The sequence below is a fragment of the Chaetodon trifascialis genome, chromosome 10 (assembly GCF_039877785.1).
Source record: "Chaetodon trifascialis isolate fChaTrf1 chromosome 10, fChaTrf1.hap1, whole genome shotgun sequence".
In the NCBI taxonomy this organism is placed as follows: Eukaryota; Metazoa; Chordata; class Actinopteri; order Chaetodontiformes; family Chaetodontidae; genus Chaetodon; species Chaetodon trifascialis.
In genome coordinates, this window is record NC_092065.1 from 21060028 (window position 1) to 21072500 (window position 12473).

A 12473-nucleotide genomic window follows, 5' to 3' on the forward strand; every position below is an offset into this window, starting at 1 on the left:
TATTATAATATATATTACACATATTATATAGTTGTTTATTTAACACTCATTTAATACACTGATTCTTTGAATCCGCCTCATTCTAGAGACTCCCTGACTGGAATTGGATGTTTTCTCATATAGAATATATAAATGAACACTATGTTTTTAATTTCATAATAACTTCTTTTTGCATTTTAATACATTAATAAAAAACTTAAGGACCATTTGCAATGCTGTGAGGTGATCTTTTAACAGTGTTGAAATGGGGTTATTGTGCATTGGCATGGAAGGAGAATCCACTGCAGTCCACCATTTCATGGATGATTTCATCCACTTGTTTGTATGTTTTGAGGTATGGAGGTATGACTCAAGGACAGTTTAATGCAACATTTGTAATCGCTTCAAATGCCTTTGCGCTCCATTTTGGTGACGGAGGCATGCATGTATGATTAGATGAAAAAATTCTAACAAATGAATCGCAATGTAGCACTTTAGCATGAAATGGATTTGGAAGATAGATGCAGGCTGAACTCATTATTTGCAATAATTGCAGTTAAAGAGCAACCTGCAGGTTGGTGACCTAAAGTGTGGGAAAATGATACAGAAACATGATTTTCAAAAACAATATATTTATATATGCTGTAATGACAGCTGGAGTCAATTTAATGAGGCTGCAAAACGAGATACTGGAGGTGATGGTCGTCCAACAATATCACTACATCTCTCCTGTATATAAAAAAAAAATAATTACACAAGTGACACATATTTGCATCAATATAAACATTAAAATAAATAAATACAGTAGTCACAGCAGTCGACTTCCAATCACAATTTCTGTTAAGTAGCAATAAAATCTGAGAAACAGGTGTGCCGGTATACATTTTGAACACCAGCTGTGCTCAGTGTCTTTTCCTTTCTTCCATGCTTTTCTGTTTTATTACCCTTCCTTCGCATGTGCATGGAGCATGGACAACACTCACAGTTTGTTTTCCTGCACGGTCGCTGCATGCTCTTCACTTGATGCTGCCTGATCCTCTGTTGATCCCTGAGTGAATGACGTGAATGCATGTTGAGTCTCTTCCGTATTCTGCTGTTTCCCACTGCCACCACTCTCTTTATTCTTCGGTATGTATCTTTGGTCAATATCTTTGGTGTGCCAGCTATGTCTTTGACCACAGCTGGATGCCTTTTCCCATCCCATGATCCTACACTCTCACAAAGTCAGCTCTATGTCGTGCCGCCAAGTCTCACCCTGTTCTGTCATACTGTCTCCTCGGCTGTCTTGTGTATCTTAGGCAAAAGATACAAATACAAATATGGTATGAATGACTTCACGCATCTGTCCATGAGCATCTGAGCAGGTGATCCACAATCACCTGTGGGTGTGTAACAATACTCCAGAAACCCTACGTATGGGTCTGAGCCATCTACAAATCCACTCAACTGAGCTGAATTTCTTGTGCTCCTGTGAGTACTGGGGTTTGTTGTCTGATTCGATCTCATCTGGTATTCCATGTCTCACCAACATAGACTTCGGGAATCGAATCGCAGGGGCTCTTGACATTCCCTGGCCAGAATAGGAGCTCCATCCTCTGCTCAGACCAGCCCTGTTTCACCATTGTTCTCAGTGCCAGTAGCGTGGAGTCCCTCTGCGTTTCTCCGTGAATTGTCTCCACTTTGTTTTGACACACAAGTAGCTGACTCATGCTGAGGTGTACTCGAGCCTCAATATCGTGCTCCAGTTTGTCGACTGGGTCTGAGTCATCATCTGTGACTTTGAGGTGCACTGTGGAGAGTGTGTCGGCCATGTGCATTTCATCTCCTGGCTTGTGCGTTACATTCAGTTGGCAGGGTTGTAGTTTCACAGTCTCTACATCCTTCGTGAAGGACTTGCAATTGGTTTCTTGAAACTGGACACCAATCGCTTGTGATGTGTTTCGATTTCTCATGTATGAAGTGGTGGTATTTTTGCCATGCAAGCACAATAGCACAGCACAGCACCTAGCCCTGACTTGGATTCATCGACTGATGATGTTCCAGTGGCTGCTTGACATCATATCATCTGAGTGATGTTTGTGCTTTAATTACAAGAGTCTGATGTTGTGCTTCCTCGTGCCTTTCATTCCAGTTCCATGCCACCTCTTTCTGCAGCAGTTGTCTCAGTGGCTCAGAGCGTGCTGAAAAGTGTGTTATTCATTTTTTTTATTTATGTCACCATAATCCAGAAACCTCTCCAGTGCAGGTCTGTCCTGTGGTGTCTCCATCTCCAGCCTGCACTTTGCTGGGGTCAGGTTTGATTCTGTCTTGGTGGAGAATGTGACCCATATATTTCACCTCACAGATCCCTGTTTTGCACTCCTCCTTGCTGAACCTCAGATTTATTCTCTCCAACACATCTTAGTTTCCTATCGTGTCTGTCCTCGTCTTTGCATATATCTGCAAATCATTGATGTCAGTCACAACCCCTTTGACGTCCTACAAACATCTGTGATATTCTCTTGTGAAACGCCGCCTGTGCTCTATTAATCCCAAACAGTAAACACAAGTAGCTTTATCTTCCTAAAGGGAGTTAGATATGGCGAGTCCTCGGTGAGTGGTATTTGTCAGTATCCACTACTGGTGTCGAGTGTGTTGAAGTGTGTAGCTTGTTCATGATTTCATCTGTAGCAGGTACTTGGGAGTCTTGTCTCTGTATGGCATCACTGAGCTGTTTTGGGCTAAAGCAGGTTCATAGCTGAATCACACACAGTGGAATTCACACACTCTGTCGGTTTGTCCACTTTTCCAGATGTTGTTGTTCTTTTTACAGTGAGTGACACATGTATCTTCCTTGGCGCATGTATGACAGGCGTAGCGTCTGGTTTGATTTGTATGTGGTGTGGTTCTTTCAGATTTTCTTGGGCATTTAACACATACAGATACTCCACCAGAATGGCATGGCTGCTGTACGTCCTATCCACACTAGATTGAGTTTTACACAGTCCTTAAGGCCTGGTATGGGTTCCACCGCTGGTAGGTCCACAATTGAGAAATTGCACGTGTCTCTTCTTTTATTGTGCACAGTAGAATGCATTTTCCTGTTGCAGGTTGCTTGTTTCCTCCATAACGAGAGAGACGTCTCTTTGAGTTTCTGATTTGGAATCAGTAGGACTTTTTATTTATTTTCTTGTGCTGCAGTGTCTATTTTGAATCTTACAGGATTTCCTTTCATGAGGTTCCAAATGCCACGCATTTTCTTCTATCTTGCTCGTGGCTGCATTTATGTTAAGCTGATGTTGTCATTTGAATCACTGTCTTCTTGTATTTCTTTTTTTAAATTTGCTTTTGCATACCTTTGTGAAGTGATTTGTTTGTCCATATTTTTCATTATGCATGCATTTATTGCCTTTGTGCATTTTTCCTTGCATTTATCCATCTTTCCTTTCCCCTCTTTCTGCCTCTTTGTGCGGGCACAAGTGCAGCTGCATATTCTTGGTCTTCAGGCCAGTAAAGCAGAGCACCTGTTGCTGTGGGCTTTCTGCACCACCATACAAGCTGATGCATTTCTTCAGCAGCAGCTTTCTGCTTTTCTCTTAACAGTCTCCTGCAAGTGTCAATGGCTGTTTTTGGAGCCACCGACTGCAGACTGTCAACAAAATTTTTCACAGTAGGTGTGGAAGTATATGTCAACTCATAGCTCACCTGTCATGAGTTGACAGGTGGCCACCATCACAACAAACACCTCTGTAGATAGGAGTTAAGTTGAGAACATTGTGCTGAACGAAATGCTTTTACTCCAAAGAAAATTGGACCAAATATGCAACTGGAAGTAAACAATAACACAGCTAATGGCAAACCACGACTATTGTGCAACATCTCTTTATAGAAAATACAAATGTGGTTTTTCATTTGTGTCAACTGCAAAAAACTTACCATTGTTGGCAGTACAGTGTACAAATTTCATTTGGGACGAGGTCAGTCTTCATGCTAAGTCTTCCCATTGTGTTTTCTAGTGAATAGGTTCCAGCTACAGTCATCTTTAGGCATCTGTTTAAAAAATAAAAATACATTCATACAGCAAAACAACCTTCAAATTCAGTGTATTCAAACTTGTGTAACTCTATGGCACTCGCACTTACAGTGATTCTGACTGTTGGGGAATAACTTGAGTCTTACTTTAAAAAGAGACCAAAAACCATGCATGTACTCCAGATGGTTCAAAATGAGCTTTCAGTTTACTTTGAGTATGCCTTGAATTGGTGTTTTAGGCAAATTTTACAGCCCAGGGAAACATCAGAATATTTTTAACATTAACGTTAATATTCATTAACTGTTTCCTGACTGTCAGACTACCAGCTCCTGAGGATGGTTTCAAAGTCACACAGGAAGTTTGAAACTGTAAATATACGTCCTTTTGACAGTAACTCAGCATCATTTCACAGCACACTCTATTATGCTGGAGAGTAGAGTGAAGGTCAATCATTAATTACTGTGATATAAACAAATGGAACAAACAGATATGAGAGGACCTCAGAGACACCACCACTTCATTACTTCAGCATCTCCCAAAACCTTATCTCACAGCAACAAAACACCACCTGAGAGTAAAAATAGAACAAATGTTTTCGCTGAGCAAACAGAAGCTAAATCCAAACCTGTAAGTCCAGTGTTAAAAAAAATCAACCTGCAAGTTGCTCTTTAAAGAATATTTCAACATTGAAATGTGCTTTTTTGCCGAGTGTTAGACAAGAAGTTGGTTAACACTTAGCGTTTACAGGGTGTTATGTGTGCAGTAAAATCCATGTGACCACAGAATATTCTGACACATAACCCACTGTGAAACCACAACATGTCTTTTTCTTTTGACCTTTTGTGCAGGTGAAACAAACGAGACTTAAGAGATGCTGGTAGGCTGATGTTTTTATCCAGAGGACAGAACCAGGCTAGCTGCTTCCCTAGTCTTTGCAAGAAGAAAATGTGTATTTGCCAAAACATTGAATATTATTGTTTAAAGTCAATGCTGCTTTGCTTCAGTCCTCTCACAAACATGCTTACAATAAAAATGCTAGCATGTTGACATTTAGCAGGGAGGATAATGATGTTTGGCGTGGTCATCATCTCAGGTGAGCATACTTAAATGCAAATGTTTGCTTCTTAGCACTTTACACAAAGTGCAGCCGAGGCTAATGGGAATGTCATTAGTATTAGAGATTGTATATTATTATATAACCTGGAGATAGTTATGACAGAAGCAGCCACTGGCGTACCATTAGACTACAGAGCAGCTTCTTTCCTCAGGCTCTGAGACTCCTTAATTCATCCTCCGCACTCCACCATAAATAATAGTTTATTTTTACGGCATAATTTATTCATCCATTTGTATAATTTTTGTTTTGTGAGAAGCATAAAGGGACTACAATTTGCGTTCTGGTGTTTCACCCTGGGTTTGTAGAATAATAAAAACATGAACTTGTGCCTCGTACAAAGGAAAATCATCGCAGTAGGATTCATCATCTGAGAACCATGAATGTCTGTGCAAGATTTCACGACAATTCGTCCAATGTTTGTCAAGATATTCTGCCTGGACCAAAGTGGTGGACCAATTAACTGATGCACGTTGCCATCCCTGGACCCCTGCCACTAGCAATGCTTAAAATGCTGGGCTCTATGGGTTTGTCTTCTTCTATGAAGATGAGTGAACTTTGCCAAGAATTTCCATTAAATACCATCAATTCCCAAGATTCAGCCCTACACTAGGTTTTTCCCATCACTTCTATATTCCTCACACACTTACTGTCTTTCCTTCCTGGGTCTCTCCCCTGTTCCCCCCTCTGGCACTGTTGTGCAGGAGAGGTTTATTCCACGAGAACCCATTAGAGGCAGACAGCTGGCTTTCATGCCTGTTCACCATGAATGTGTATGTGTACATATATCGGCGTGCATGTGCAGTGATGGCGTGTGGGGAGCAGAGCATAGCTTTCTGAATGTGCATTAGTATGTGTGTGTCATCCTTCATGCTTCTCCCACTAAATCTGCTGCCTGCTTACCTGTTCCCCTCCTCTGCTCATTCATCCTCGCCTCTAAATCTGCTCTGATGTGCTGGCTACACTGGATGTAATGTGACTAGTGGCACAGTGGTGGCCATCATTGCCTTTCACCTATTACGAATCAGGCCTCCATTAGTACTGTTGTCATCCCCACTTTTTCTCATCTGTTGAAGCGAACAGACAGGCTGTAAGACAAGCCTCGTAGCCCTCCATTAACTGGTTGCCACACCATCCCTGCACCCTTTGACAGCTGAGAGCAAAAATAGAGTTTTTGAGATAGGATGCTCAAGGGCAGTGCACCGCAGGGACTTCTCCTCCAGCTTTCTTTCCCTTTGCATCCCAAACACCCAGACATCCCTGTCTCTAGATTCATACTTCAACACAACTCTTTCTAACCTCATACCTTAACATTGCCATCACCTACTGCTGAAACATAGCTGTATGATATGAACAGATGATCACATTTGTTCTAAAGTAAATCACACCTTTTTGGCTCTTGACACTAACAGGCTAGTTGGGTACTCACAACTCAATTCTTTGGGCCAAGAATTACCAACAGAAAGCTGGCCGAACAGTAAATTTTGTTTCAGTTTGGTAAAAACATTACCTTTTGGGGTTGTGTGACTAATGACCCTCTCTCAGAAAATCCGAAGTCGTGAAGAGGCCAAGGATGGTAGGACCTAAAGATCGTTTGTCTTTGACAATAGAGGTCCCTTTCATATTACACTTAGTCAGCTGACTCTTTGTTAATCTAAAAATGCTGACTGAAGCAGCTTTAACCTTGTCAGTTGTCTATTTTGTTTTATAAGAACTTGATGCCATTTAATATGGTGACAGCATCTTTTTTAATTAAGGAGCAGCTCAGCACAGCATCCTGGCTGAGGGTAAAAGTCAACCAGATCTACCAGAAAAAAACAACCACAATAAGAGTCCAGCTTCTCGTAGAATATAAATAAAAGCAGCAGCAGCAGCAGCAACTTCCATCAAAAGCTGCTTCTCTGCCTCTTCACAAGCCAAAGCTAAGCTCCAGCGTATTGTCCGCAATACTGAGTGGGTGATTGGCGGTCAGATGGTTTCCATGAAGTAGCTGCATGATGCTGATGACCAGCAGGACTGCTGTCACAGCACAACAAGAAAACCTGTTTAAGAAACTATTCCCCTGGGAGAAGCCACAGGACCATAATCTACTTCCCCCCAAGAGCTGTCAACTTATTCAACCAGTCCTGCTAAGACTCTACCACAGTGCTGCCACAGCCCTCGCCTGGGGACTGACGGGAAACCCAGAATTGTTGCTGGATTCCTGCTAGCCCATCTAATTTATTTTAAGTGTTTTTGGCAGAGTTTTTCAATACTTATAATGTCAGAGGAACCTTGTCCAGGCTCCATATTGCTCAGAATGCTGTTGTTTCATTGCACTACTGATATCCACAATAGTCCTGAATTTATGTTGGTATATTGATACGTATATATGTTGGCACATACTCTATGTTTGTGTTCTGCTGCTTTACATTTTCTGATAATACCACCCTGCAAGAATTCAATACCTGGATTTCCTTCACAATAATAATTTTTCTCACTTGGCAGTCGAAAAAAGGCGTTCTCTGAATCTGACTCAGAGAAGCTTTTGTGCCTGCCAAAATGTGGTGCCTGCTATTGTAGATAGATCCGCATATGCAGACAAATCTACGACAAAAAAGGGGGAATTTCAAAATATATTGTTAGGAAATTTTAATCTTGTTCTCTATTCAGCTGTCAAAACATAGAGAGAAAACATCTCGTAAAGCAATGGAGGCTTGTGCTACAGTACAGCTTCATTCCCACAGAGAAGAAAAAGCACGATTTAAGATCCCTTTTTACTGTATGTCATTCTAATTAGATACACTGAAATATCCTCCCACCCTGCACATCTATCACCATCAAAAACAACATGTTCTATAAAAATCCAAAGAGATTTTCTCTTCCATCTTTTACATCAGTCCAGAGAGATTGGTCAGTATCAGTACATACATGTCTTGTTATCCCAACATTAACGTTAGTGCAGTCAAAAGGCAACAATGACTGACCGCAGCAGAGGAAAACCAAAATGCTGGTTTGTTTTAAAGCTTAAAGACCAATGTTTACATTTTCATGAATAATGACTGTCCTCTCTCGTTGTGACAAATGACACAACAAAGGACACCAAAATCCAATCCAAAGTATTCTAAAACCTTATAACTTGCAGCTAACAACAGATAGATGCTCATTCCCTGAAGGTTGAAATGTGTTCAAATCAATAAATGGCATTTTATCCCAACTATGTCCAACTGGCCATTTGATAGACCCCTACCCCAAACAGCAATGATGCAGTCATTGCTAAGCAACTATAAGTAGGCACTGCAGACCTGTTGAACATTGGATTTCTCCTTATGTTGAAACAGTGTGTACTATGCTGGATCAAGATACTGTAGATAGATGACAAACTGGATATCATTTTAGTGGACCAGAGCAGGATGGTCGATTAGGTGAAGCCAGCAGAGAATGCTGGCAGCAGTAACAGCTGACGACAGGACGTCTGAAGTTAGAATATTTTAACTTTTTGCTGTCCTCCATGAAGGAATTTACACCTGGATGTTATGTAGCTCCCTCACACAACGAGAAAATGTGGGCTCTGTTAGTGAATGATACATGACCTTCAAGCCTTTTGTAACATGAGGTCATCACATCCTAACAATAAAGTATAAATCTCACCTAAAGCAACCAAACGGGATTCATTGTCACTGCCGGCTCCACTATTGACTACTGACCTCCACTATTGAGGCGCAGCAGACAGAAATGCCTTACCTTTATGACACACGGTGCCACCAACCGCTTGCGGCTTCACGTGTCAGAGATTCACACTTCCTCCAGTTTGATCCTTCGCTGTGTGCATGATCCTTCGCCGGCGTCCCTCCCATGAACAGAACTTTGTTCTCTGGGGCTCATAACCAAACCAGAGACACTGCTAGTGGAAATCTGTTAGGTGGACAGGAGCTTTACACCTGCTCAGTCTATTGTATTACACATGATTTAAATCCACTGGGTAATATCAAAAGAAGGAATAAGCACAGGTCGTGCCAGTGTGAGGAAATACACACAATATATACATTATGCAGTTGGGTGCGAAGTGTGTGGAAAAGTGGTCACAGCCCCCTGTTAACATACTCTTCAACAAATTAAGCCCAGTGAAGACCCAATGGGAATGTCAAGTCACGTCTCTCGGGTGCAGAATCTCAAATGTACGCTGCCGAGGACCCTAGGTCACCTGTCTTTCATTTGCATAATGGTATTCAGGATAATGAATTTCATTTTGAAAGTGTCACAAATGGCTGAGCTCCGTGTAGGTCCCCCTGGCTTTGCTTTTCTTCTCCTCGCACTCTCCCTGCAGACGAACCATCTCATCCAAGTTCAACCTCCTCCCCATCGTCCTCGTGCTTTGTGAGAAACGCTGCACATGGGACTCCTTATTCTACTGTATATCTCTATCACTGTCTCTCTCACATACACATGAATACACAGCTATTTTCTTCCTCCATCTTCATTCACAGTCAGACCTCTGAGAGTCCTTTGTTTGCTTTCCACTGCTCTGACGCTGTCAGACCTTATGAGTCAGAGGAGACGCACTTTAGAACCACACAGGCAGGTTGAGTTAACTGTAAAACTCTCTCTCACTCTCACCCCATCTGTCTTTTGTTCACTTGTCACTCCTAAAACTCTTCTTTGCCTCTTTTATAGTTGTTCTCTCATACGCATACACACATACACCGATGTAACTCCTCTTAATCCTGCAAAGGTCCTACAACTGAACCATAGAGGTGAGTGTTTACATTAAAACAATGACAATGAGGATTACAGAAACTAATCTGCAGAGCACATGCTGAGCACTAATTAGTAAAACCATTACATCCACAGTGATGATCTGATAATCTTTATTTACTGTGCATATAAACTGACAGCAACTGTCACATGCATTTTTAATTGGAATAAAAGACTGTGCTGCCTATAGTGCCAAAGCCACACAGATTTACCACTAACTCCTCCAACTTTTAGGACCCTTTAACACCAAATGAAGTGATTTTTTTTTTTTTTTTTTTGCGTGGAACCAACTCTTCTGTCTCGAAGAGAATTGGCAATATTTCTATAAATGTGCTCTGGCCGTGGCTCTCAGGGCTGATTGTGTTCAGTGAGAGGGAGAGAACGGCTGCAGTCAACCAATCATCAGCCAGACAGAAATATGAATGTGTGTACCTGAAGACAAATCACTGGTCCCATCGTTTATCCAGGAAACACTTTCCCCTTCTCATGCCATCGACAAACGTTAGTGACTTTTCCACTGAAAAAACTGTCCAACACTGTTTGGTGTTACGTGAGCTCGTCTTTCTGGGAGCACAGCAACTTGTTTCATAGAAGGGGTGTCGCTTCAGATACAAACTTTTCATGGACTCTTAAGAACATCACCATGAAATGACTTTCCTGTTTTTAATGTGCATTTAAAAAAGGTGTTTTTTTGCTTATGGGGATGTCTGCTAAAATACAGTGGTGTACTAGCCAACAGTTTCGGTTTAGCATGCTTAATAATGGAAATTAGCATTGTAGCAACATAAGTTAGCATAAGTTTCACAAAATGTGAACCTGTAGTGAGGACACACACTGAATCAAACAACTTTTATTTGCAGTTTGAACAATGTGGCAATGGCTGTAGGCCGCCAGGTGCAAAAAGTCAACACATCAAACATTTTCAAGCTCTGCTAATCAGCTACCATTAGCAGCATTGAGTCATTTTGTTGCAGTGTTGGCCTGTGCTTTTCCACAGTACCACCAAACACACACACGCACACAGAGGGCAAACTAAAAATGACACCATGTTATAAGAACGCTGCCAAATCTTTCCATCGCTTGTTCTATTGGTAGCCTAAGTATTTCTGATTGCCATGCAACTGCACACTCACATGTGTGATTGCTATGACAACCAGCAAATGTTAGTTATCATCTCCTGTCAACCTGACCATAATGGAAAATGGAGAGGTGTGAGCTGTGAGTAACCCCCATCCCAACCCCTTTAGTGGCCCGTGAGGAAGCAAAGCTCACTGATCTGCAGAGTTTTTTCACCCTCTGCTCAGCGTGACCGGTCTCATACACCTTACATCAGCTACACCACAGCTGATGTAAGGCACAGTCGTCATCATCACTGCTAACAGGAGCAGCTGAGGCCAGAAAGCCAAACAGTAGCAGCTCAGTGATGTTTTATCTCTGAATTAAGATAACACACGTTTGTGTAAAATTTCCCTTTTGGGCATTTTCACTTTTAATTCATAGTCAGCCTAAAAATATCAATGTCTGCAAACTGTGTCTGTTGGTGGTCAGAAAAGATGGTTTGTAATGCACAAATGAACTTGAAAAAATGAACTTGAGTTCAGGTTAGGAAGGAGAACAACAAGTGTGTTTGTCCATATCCTGTGTTTGTGTGTTTCTGTGTAAGTACGAGACAGAAAAAAAAACAATCAAATTCTTTGTATGTATACACATACTTGACCAAAAAAGCCGATTCTCAATCTGAATTGTGACACCACCGCCAGTTATAGCAGAGAATTAATGGAAATGGTTATTTCTTCTGTGGCTGCACGGTGGCGTGGCAGGTAGTGCGCGTGCCTCACAGCAAGAAGGTTGCCGGTTCGATCCCCGGGCAGGGCCTGTTTCTGTGTGAAGTCTGCATGTTCTTCCCGTGCATGCGTGGGTTCTCTCCGGGTACTCTGGCTTCCTCCCACTGATCAAAAACTCTAAAATTGCCCCTAGGTGTGAGTGTGAGTGTGAATGGTTGTCTGTGTATATATGTTGCCCTGCAATTAAGTGGCGACCAGTTCAGGGTGTACCCCACCTCTCACCCATTGACAGCTAGGATAGGCTCCAGCCCCCCGCAACCCCGAAAGGGATAGGTGGTATAGAAAATGGATGGATGGTTATTTTACTTCTATTTTATTTTAAATATACACCGTTGTTCATACAGTGGAATCAAATATTTTTTACCTCTTTCCATGAAATGATTGTGACAATGTGTGGACACTTGGTCATTCGTTCGATTTACAGTTTGGCGGGAAACATTGATTCCACAGGGTCTCCACAAACCACGAGGAGGGCCTCGTGGCACAGATTAAGCAGTTGCAGATCATCTCGCATGGTATTCAGTTGTGGTCGTCCTGGGGATTTTCGTGGCCTCAAATGACCCTCCTCTCGATGAACTTTGAGGATTTTACAGACCGCACCCAGGGATGTTCCAAGCAAATCAGCAATATTGGCTTGTTTGTGTCCATCCTGTTGGAGTGCAAGCACTCTGTGTCGTATTACCAGTGGTGTCGGACGAGGAAGGGAAGTGCTGTGTCAAATTTGGTTGAAAATTATTTCAGACAATTCTGAAAATCTTGACCGATTGCATACAGGCTTTAGGCAGGAAAG